We start from the raw sequence: 10,339 nt of genomic DNA on the forward strand, positions 1-10,339 counted from the left end.
TTATACATTTTATAATCTTAAACTATTAATTAATTCTTAACAGTTAAAGTTATAAAATAACAAAACTATTCATCATTATAAAAGATGAATTCATAAATCTTTTATCAACAATTTAAATCCTTTAATAACATATATATATATTACATATATACATATATATATATATATATATATTTAAATTTAAATATATACATACATACATATATAATATATAATATTAAATTTTTTTTTTTCATTTTATAAAAATCGAATATTAATTTCAAAATTTATTATATAACAATAAAAATCAAATAAAAAACTTTAAAACAAAATCGAAATTAAACACGCCGTCGGCCATCACCGAAGTGACCCCGACCACGGCACGCAGGGTTTTGCGGTCACAGGCCTGCGGCGGCAGTGAGTATGTAGTACCTGCTGACGTCACAGTACCTGCGACAGCAGACACTCCGTGCCCAACAAAGCGCGTGGGGTACAGTCCGTCCCACTGCGCATTCATATATATGTTTTCCCCAATGCGATTTTAAATAATTTTTGTATAAACTTTCTGATGCGATATTAACATGAATCTTTACTACGATTCGATAATCGATTCACCAATTAAATACATATACATATATATATATATATATGTATATATATATATATATATGTATATATGTATATATACATATATATATATGTATATATATATATACGTATATATATATATATGTATATATATATGTATATATATGTATATATGTATATATATGTATATGTATATATATATGTATATATATATGTATATATGTATATATATGTATATATATATGTATATATATATATATGTATATATATATATGTGTATATATATACAAATTTGTATCACAGTATTTGTGTAAATAATGCATATATATACAATATTTATGTATGCAAATTTCAAAATCATATATACACAATATATTTTAACTCTCAGAATTTTCTTATAAACTTTTAACTCCCAAATTTATCCAATAATCTAATGGATTTTTGCTCATGAGTTTAAACCCTAGCCCCGTTATCTTATCAGATCTATGCATATAAAATTCTCAAATAACCTTATTTGCCCATATTGAGAATGCATGCAATAGAAATATGTAATTTCTCAGAAGACGTAAGGAAGACACGAAGAAGACAGGGAATGCATGATGTGAAAATAGCATAAGTAAAATCACAAGAATCTACCCAGATTCTGATGCTAATTCGCTCTTCCTTAGAAAACCCACAGAGCAAGCTCCCTTCTTCAGAGTTCTCGAATCTTCCAATGATCCAATTGCTCTCCACACTATCCATGCTACCCACGCTCTCCACGGTATGTCCAAGCTTCTAAGGAATGCTCGAATATAAAGAGCTCTCAGGATAACCCTAGAATGCTTCTAGAACCAGCTGGAAGATGTTGCCAACTAAGCATGGGCCTTTTTCCAACCCTTTTTAATAAGCCCTAGGGTTGTAGACACCATGTGCTCAATTGATGCACTAACCCCCGTGTTGTTGACACATGAAAAATGGAGAACTACATTAATTTCCAAGCAAGTTTATAATTCCAATTATTTTTAGCTAATTTACATTTCAATATTTATAACTCCCATTTTAATTTAATAACTTTTATTTTAATTTTTATAACTTTTATTATTATTATTTGTTTATTAATTTATTAGTATTTTATAATTATTATTTATTTTAATTTTCTAATTTTCTTTTTGTTTAATTCTTTTCTCCCAATTAATTCTCCTTGAATTAATTATAATCAAAATATCAAAAATCATGATATTTAATCTTCTCAAATAATTAATTTTATTAATTAAATCTATTTGTTAAGATTTAATTAACAGAAAATTCACCATTGACCTTCAAGACAAAATATGAAAACACATCATAGGACAATTCACACAAAATTAGTCTAAAGGATTAAAAATCATGAAATATGTCATCCGACACATTCAGTGGGTGGTTAATTCTAATACTTGTCCCAACTCACTAGGACAAATGGTTTTAGGGTTTGGGATTTGGACTTGAGAACTTATCTCCCTACTCTTATCATTGAGATAGTATAATAGGGTACGCTCATCCTGGCAATTCAGGGAAGTCAATACCCGGTACCTGCAACCTGCAGAAAAGCCATGCATGTACATACTATATATATATATATATAGTGCTAAGCTAAACAAGCAATGGCAGGAAGTGGTACATCGTGTAGATCCTGACTAAGCAGGTGACTACGACTCCCTTCCTTAACCACATCAGAAACGCCATACAATAAGAAAACACGCACACCATACACATGCAAGTATGGGGTAAGTATCCATAATATAACACATGAGATAATAAACCATCTAACCAATCATCAACAATAACTGAAAATAGTATAATGATCATCATACATACATGAAATGTAAAGTCTAAATGATCTCATCATATCACAACTAAATCCATAACATATTGTCCGATAGTGTCAAAACAATACCTACTAATCCATCAACATAATACTAGTCCATCAAAGTCTGATAATAATAGCAACAATGAGTCTAGAAAAGATGTGAACGAGGGTAGGCACTACATTGATCTCAATTTCAAACACCTACTACATCTACATGCTAACCTTTGACATCTCTAGGTTGTCATTTTCACAGCTTCTAGGGCTCATTCCTATATCATATAACACATATGCATCCATATCTCTCAATCAATGGTATCCATATTTTCATCTTGCAAAGATATAACTTTGTGTTCTTAAACCAATTCCTCCATTAACCTAAAAGAAAACTTAAATTCCTCTAACTATGTAGTATGAGCCTCAATCAAACTTTTTGCTTCCTAATTATCTTTAGCTTCTTTCAGTGTATTATTTTAATTGTTCAAGCTCTTATATATCTCATCAGGTCTCATAGCTAGGGGTTTACAAGTACTGTAAATATCCAAAAATTGGCCTCATTTGTCAAGCAACTTCTTCAAATGATTTTTGATCAAAGTACTAGAGAACTCTCTTCTAATCATTGAAACATCTTTCAATTTTTCATTCTCTTCTTGCAATTTATTTATTTCAATTCTTAGAGAATTAGTTGATTATTGTATTATTGGTTGTAGTTGAGACTTCCCTGACTTTAACATGTTTTCATATAATGTCATCCAGTTATCCCTCTCAAATATCACTTTCTTCACACTTGCTTGATTAAACATTAGCATGCCCACTTCCATACCTACAACCTTGTTAGGGTTTGTCACCCATAATTTTAGTGTCATCAAGTGACCAAAAGCATGATCAACATTAACAATTTGTGGCTTTTTGTGTGGGGTTATTAGGCCAAAAACAACATTGATTTTTATTCATCCACAAATATTGAACCAATTATGAGATCTTGGACTCCTTGTACATCAAGTTTCATATCATGTTTACAAGTTTTAATTAAAGTGTCAAAAAATTATGATGCACTCAAATCCCAACTAGGAAGAACCATCACCCTTGCTTCATTCAATAGTTTCTTTCTTCTTGCTGAAGTCATATGCTAAACTTCCTTTTTTCTACCTTCATTTTTTTTCATTAGTTCTTGTTCATTCTCAAGAGAGATATTTTGGATGTTTTGTCTCAATAATTTGCCTCTATGTTTATACAAAACAGCCATAAACTCCTTGGATTTTATAAAACCATCATCATTTACAAATTTTCTTGACTCCAAAAATATTTCATCCTTCTTAGCATTTATCTTATCAAGGATCTACACATCATGCTCCAAGGGTTGAAGTACTAGCTTGTCTATAGATCTTGAAATTGGGACATGGGAATCTAGAATCTTCTAAATGTCTTCTTTAAATTGTTCTTTGGCTTTTTCCCTTTGTTCTTACAGTTCCGTATTGTGTTCCTAAATATTTTTTAGTACTTCTTCTCACTCCAAATTCTTTAAACCTTCCTCATATTGAAAGACTTGGTGAATATAATCGCCCAATTTTTGAATTACCTATAGGCACGAATGTATCCTATTTGATCATAATAACTCTAAGAATCGATGGTATCCATGTGATATTCATTCTTTTATTTCTCTCCAATCTTTTCATATGACTTAGTTGGACAAACAGTAAAGTCTCAAAATGATAGAGTTGTTGGACAGAAAGTTTGCTTTCTTTCTTTAGCTCCAAAATGTTGTTTTCTAGATTCAAAGATCTACCTTACAGTTTCTATATTTGCAATTCTATTAGGCATTGATGCTAGTAATCTATATGGCCTTTCTTAAAATCTAAATACTCCAATACAAGTGATGTAATCATATGCATACCAATCTCCCCAATTGTGTTTGATTTTCTCTCCCAACCCATTGCCATAGGTCTTTAAAATGTTTTAATATTGGGGCTAATTGAGGGAAAAGACCAATGTCCAAAAAAAGTTTACAAAGTTTGAAAAAAGTGATCTTTAACTGTAAGGTAACAAGAAGCACTACACCTATAATCCCATACTGGTGTCCACATTTGAACAGTGTTCATTTCCCCATTAGAGTCCCTTAAATTTAATTTCAATCCTTCACCCCATAATCCTCTCATTTTCCCAAAATATACAACCATATGCATAATAAATGAATTATGTTTAGAAGTAAAGTACTCAACATCTTCATAATTAAAAATAGAAGTATGAATGTTATCAAAAACATACTCTACATAATCATAGGGTCTAGGCTCAAACATTATACTGTTTGATGCTAACACCATGGTACCAATTTCCATCAAATCAAGTGCTTCCATCCCTCCTACTTTTCCACATGATTGGTATGTCATGTCTAAGTATTTCTTAAATTTTTTTATGTTGAATGGAGGTCCATCTACTGTAGTTAAAGGCTCCTTTTCTATTTTGTGCAACATTTATTTCCCTTATATATATGAAGTATCTCATATCTCATACTCATTTTTCAATTCTATAATGACAACCTTTTAGTTAGACCATTAGTGACTCTAAAACCTTCATTTAGTGATTCAACGGATATCTCCATGAAATTTTCACCATCCTTGTTGTATATGCATCTTTCTTCAACATTATATTTGCTTATAATGACCTTGAGTAACTCCAAATTCATAAACACATTTGCCACTATCAAATTTTCCATATTGATCTCCCAAGGATAATGGATAGGTGCCTTGTGATTTCTCCTTAGAAAATGATATAAAAAGATCTCATAAACACTAGTCCTAGTCCATGCATCTCCAATGTCACTATACATGTCTTCAATTATTTCTAGGGATGCAAATTTTCTTCTTCTTTAATTACGACCTAAAAAATCCATACGTTCAATGAGATATTTATTCAATTTCCTTGGTGGAACTTCATCATGTTCTTTCTGCTTCTTATTAGCTTTACCCTTTTTCACTTTCTCATCTTTCCTCTTTTGTGTAGAAATAAAACTCTCCATGACACCTTCTAAAACTGTCTATTAGTACAAATCTTTGTAAAAACTAAATAGAAGTAGCAATCTCACATTTTTCACCTAAGAATTCAAGAGCTCAAATGATCTCAAACTACTAATGATTGTCTTTTATTACCAAATAGATTGCATTCATGCATTTACATTCCATGCAAATTGAAAGATAGAGCCATTTTTTATCATTGTAGCAGATGAACTGGCTATCAAAATTCATTTTGTGTACTTATTTCTATTGGAATTAACAATGGGAAGTAAACTCTAGGGGGGGGGGGGGAAGGGGTGAATCAACACTTCAAAACTTTAAGCATAAAAATATTCACCACACATTGATCTCATAATTTGCATGTAAACTACAATAAAAAACTAAACATGTTCATCCATATCATGAAATAAATAACACATATGACACAATATATTTGGTTACATGGAATCCCTCCAATGACAAGGTAAAACTGGGGTGAGGATGACACCCACAAATATTTATTATTGCAATTGTAAAGTATAGCAATTGAAGGTTACAATAGTTTGACCATAAAGTATGATTTACCTTTGTGAAAGGTTTTCCCTATTAAAGGCTTACAAAGACTATTAAGTCCCACCTTGTTAAAGGATTTCAACACCTTACTAAAAGTGTTCCTTGTTAGAGGACATAAACTTTCAATATAAAAAGCACCTTGTTAAAGGATTTACAATAGCCTATTAAGACTAGTTTGTTAGGAGATTTGGACTAACTCGCCTATTAAGATGTCTCAGCATTGATCCTTTGATTCACATCTATCTACTAGATATTAGATCACTTTTTATCCTGATGTGTACCTAATCGTCCTAATCAGATGTATCTCTTTTGTCCTTTAACTATTCTTCTTTATTCACTCTAACTGTTTCTAAAATTAATATCTCTCTCACAACCTCCTTGGTAACCATGAATTATCTCTTAACTTATCATTCACCCTTCCCTCCTCATTCACATACACAAACAAACTCTTTAGGGTTTTCCATCCTTAAGAAGACTTAGGTGACCTAATATTTGGTAGCAATCAACTATTATGATTCACCCATTTTTGCACTTTTGAATATCCCTCAATTTAATTGGTTAAACATACTACATAGGGATTCATAATATTCACCTATATAAAATCTTCTAGAATTATAAAATAATCCTTAAGTTGGCACAAAAATGGTTTACATAGAAGTTTGTGCCATTACAAACAACTATGTCCAAAATTATTCATTTGGCACTTGAAGCCTCTAATGCTCAACATCCACTAGATCTTCAATGCTATAACTCATCATCTAAATGACTCAACATCCACTATTTTTCTTAGCTCATGAGTGGCTTGGCATTGAATATCTACTCTACACACACTAGTGCTCAACACTAACTATGTATATCATTCAACATATATTGTCCAGCAATTGATGCTCAACATTCTATGATCACTCGGCTCACACTGATTACTAATCTTGCTCTGATCACAAGGAACACACTATGAATATAACTAAGTGTTTTGTCACTCATTTTTCAAAACCAATTTGAGATTAAAAATCTCCCCCTTTGACATGAGTGGCAAAAATATGTTGTCATGCATATACATCTTAACTGTGCACATATCTCAGACTATATATATATAATACTCAGTTCCCATAAAAAATTCAAAACCTCAAAATTTTGCAAAATTTTTAACCTAAACAGTCATACCTCTTCAAAATTCCATTACTCCCCCTAAGTTGAGAGTTCCTTACTCTATTAGGATTTTGTACAACTCTTGATGAGTAAATATTTTGTATTTCTACTATCTTTTTATTCACAGCACCCCTTATCATCTTCATTCTCCCTTTTTTGATACTTATATCATGGGTGGTACACTTAGAGTGTGTTTGTCCAAAAAAGTTTTATGGACTTCTATGATGATGTTTAAAGCTGCATTGCAACTATTGCACACTACCTCCAGAGATTCATATTATACATCTAGCTTGGAAGAAATGATATCTAAGCCATCATGAGTGGAAAGATTTGAATCTTTCTTCATCAAGGTTTCAAAAAAGGCTAGTTCCTTGTGTAACACTTCCATGTGTGGGGTCAACATGGATTGGATGTTGATCAAGGTATCTTGAAAGTTAGCATCTTGTTCTTTTAGCTATGCAAGCCTACCTTGAGTGGATACCAGTCTCTAAAAATGTGACTGACTTTGACTAGGAGATATTCATAAGGTGTTACCTATAGTCTTTAGATCTCTCTCTAGTTTATCAACATGCCTCAGAATTTCTAGTGTGAAAAGATTAACATAACACAACTTGGTGTAAAGAGAGAAAATTTTCTCCAATACCTTCTTCACATTTCCAATCTTGGTTGCTAAATGAACCTATCATAGTGCAATGCCACTAGATATCTTTTCAATTACTTTGGTCTAAAACTTATTTTTTAACCATTCTAATAATTTAGTATTGGAGTCTAGGTCATCATATTTATCTTGTCAACAACATTGAAAAGTTGCTCAATAATAGGTTTGTCCTCACTAGGGGTTGGGAGACTAAAAGCATCCAAAAATATCTTTTTGATGTCATGAAGAACTTGTTTCTACTTACACTACCTTCTAAAGAATTCTTGGTTTTCTTTCTTGTGAGAGCTTCCTACAAAATACTCAACTACTCAATGGTGATTTTATTTAGATCAAACTTTAGAATTTCAATCACCTCATCAAGACTAACATCTCTATAAGATATGTATTCTAAGCTTCTCTATGTCCCTACACTTGGCCTGGATATCTAAAATGGTGTGGCTTGAGTGCTCAATCTGTGAAGAACTTAACTACTAGTGGGAGTCATAGAAATAGGTAAGGTAACCAGAGTTTTCATAGCAACTTGTTCCTTTGCATCAACAGTCACCATCAATTCTTTAGGCTTATCCATGTAACTATTCTCTTTGTTCTCTTCACCTTGTGACTATGGTGTAGGTGCAAGACTTTCTTCCTATGCAAGACTTTCTTCCTGACCTAATCCTGTTTCAATTCCATCCTTCTCAATTTTGAGTCAAGCATGCATGTGTGAAATGAATGGCACAAGAGGTAATGCAATTGATGTTGTATTAACACCTTATTGTTCAATGTTTACACTCTATTATTTTGTGAATTTTACCTTTATGGGCACACTAGATGTGTCATTTTGCTTCTCCCCTACTACTACCATATCTGGATTTTCAATTTCATTAGTTCTCACCAATACAATATTTGTGCACAATTGTGTTGCCATGGTGGAACTCTTCAATATTTTCTTCAAGTCATCCTCAATCAAAAGATAAATGTTCTTAGTAGAATTATCAATAACATCCTTGATTTATATTGAGTCTCGTTGACTCACTTGGTCTACATATGGACACTAGTGCACGAAAAATAATATATGACAAAATAAACTATTAAAATTTGTAGATATATGATTAATTTTTATCATATGACCAACAGTAGTGTATTACCAAACATTTATCTCACAACCAAATTTATGACTAAACTATTTTAATCATTGATTTGATTGCATATTGTTGTTACCTGTAGTTTATTTAGTGATTTTGGTACTAAATCTTGTGTTTACTTGGTAGTTTATTTGGCATTTGATTTGGTGGTTTATTTGGTAGTATATTTGATTATTTATTAAGAAGTACATATGGTAGTTTATTTGGTAGTTTATTTAGTAATTTATTTGGTAATATATATAATCATTAATTTAATCAATATTAGGGCATGATGGAATTGAACAACCATCCTCCTACTTGTAAAGTGGGTGCTCTTCCATTGAGCTAATACACTTTAAAGAATAGTGATATTCTGAAATGCATAATACAAAGATCAAGAGATTATTTTCATTACCAAATTCATTCACGTGACTTGTTCACCTTATTATAATAAAGTTGTGGAACAAAAAAAATACCTTGATTTGTGCAAAGAAAGGCAAAAATCATGTCAAATTTTTTTGGATGACAATTTATTGTTGTCCCAAGTTCTTGTGTTTTATTTTTTCTTAGAGGAATTGGTTTACATGTAGCTTCATCTAATATATAACATAAATGTACTTACCTCTAGGAGAGGAATACATATTTATGACTATATAATAATAAGTACCTTAAACAACTTACATGAAGTGTTTTGAATTGATCTCCTATACGTATTGCACCATTATTTTCCAGTATAAATTTGCTAACTAATTAAAACTTACTAAAAAGAAATCTAAAAATTTCTTTAACGCTTGAAACATTCTTTGGCTTGAGCATCGATTGTAATAATAGAAACCTCAAAGCACCATCATTTATTCTTTGAGGTGTTCATGCTACATGAATAACTTAATTGTTTTTAGTTAAGGAAACAATGTCTAATGTAGGAGCATGCTAGGTGTAAGAGCAATCTTGCATGACCCAAAAATATTTTCTTTTCACTCTTTTCTACTTTAATAAGGACTACTAAACAAGGGGGTTTCTATTTCTAGAAAGTTGCTATTTTTATTAAGCATTTCATAGGAGATTAGAATGTTCTCATTTTCTACTTGAAGGTTTATTTTAGAATTACAAGCCTACCATAAAATATCATTGCTCTAGCTTAAGTATAAGAGAAATTTTTGTCGATTTTTGGAAAAAATATTTGGAGAAAATCTCTAGGATCATCATTGGAGGCCTTAGAGTGCCTAAATGAGGTCCAAAAACTTGATGAAAAGGTGCTTGGACCATTTCAAGCCTATAGATCATGATCTAGCATTTTTGAAAAGTGGTTATAATATCCAATTACAGCAATAGTTTGAGAGTAATGGCCTCCCAAAGTTGGGCTACCCGAAAATTTCTGAAATAATTGACAAAGATGTATTTGGCTGACTCTATATATTTTGTTAGGGTCTATTGGCCCTAGGTATAAATTTGAGGCATCTAGAACCTTCCTGGG

This window comes from Cupressus sempervirens, chromosome 11, assembly GCF_028749045.1.
Source record: "Cupressus sempervirens isolate cs-2001-9-10 chromosome 11, ASM2874904v1, whole genome shotgun sequence".
Lineage (NCBI taxonomy): Eukaryota > Viridiplantae > Streptophyta > Pinopsida > Cupressales > Cupressaceae > Cupressus > Cupressus sempervirens.